Raw genomic sequence first — 724 nt, 5'->3', positions numbered from 1 at the left:
TCAGACCTGAAGTCATGGGGCTTCCAAACAGTTAGAGACAGTGATTTGTGCTGAGGGACAGGAGGGACAAGACACTTCAGTGCTGTGAACAGCACCCTGGGAATGCCTCATGGCTGCTGCCAGGAAGCTCCCCCACTTCCCCCAGCTAAATGTGTTCCTACATCAATGGCTTTTAATGGTCCTACATTTCCTGGGTTTAGGATCAAGTAACATTTAATCTTCACACTCAGAGATTTATCCTGCAGCCCTCATACTATTGGGTCCCCCCCTTTTTTTTCCTCCCTGTATTTAGGACAGGATCTACAGGGTCTCACTATGTAGATCGGACTCATAGTGATTCTCCTGTTTTCAGCCTCCCAAGTGCTGGGATTATAGGTGTGCACCACCGTGCCCAGTCTCAATCGCCAGCTCAGCGCACCCCATGGGTGAGACCAGCACGGCACACCAGGGATCGAACCCTGGCTCTGCACTCTGCCTAAGCAGGTGCTGTAGTTCACTGAGCTGTCTGGCCACCCTCTCCTGGGTCCCTTTTATCTCCCTGGGGGCACTGTGATGAGCGTGTGTCCCAGCATCCACACCTGTGCTCCCTGCTAGAGCACATGGTGTGCTCCCTTCCGGCATATGAGACCTTCTTGGCTCTCCCCATGATACACAGAACAAACTGAATCTCTCTCTCTCTCTCTCTCTCTCTCTCTCTCTCTCTCTCTCTCTCTCTCTCTCTCTC

The sequence above is a fragment of the Octodon degus genome, unplaced genomic scaffold, assembly GCF_000260255.1.
Source record: "Octodon degus isolate 3935 unplaced genomic scaffold, OctDeg1.0 scaffold00098, whole genome shotgun sequence".
Taxonomy (NCBI): Eukaryota; Metazoa; Chordata; class Mammalia; order Rodentia; family Octodontidae; genus Octodon; species Octodon degus.
The sequence above is the reverse complement of the archived record's forward strand: the minus strand, read 5'-3'. Positions refer to the sequence as shown.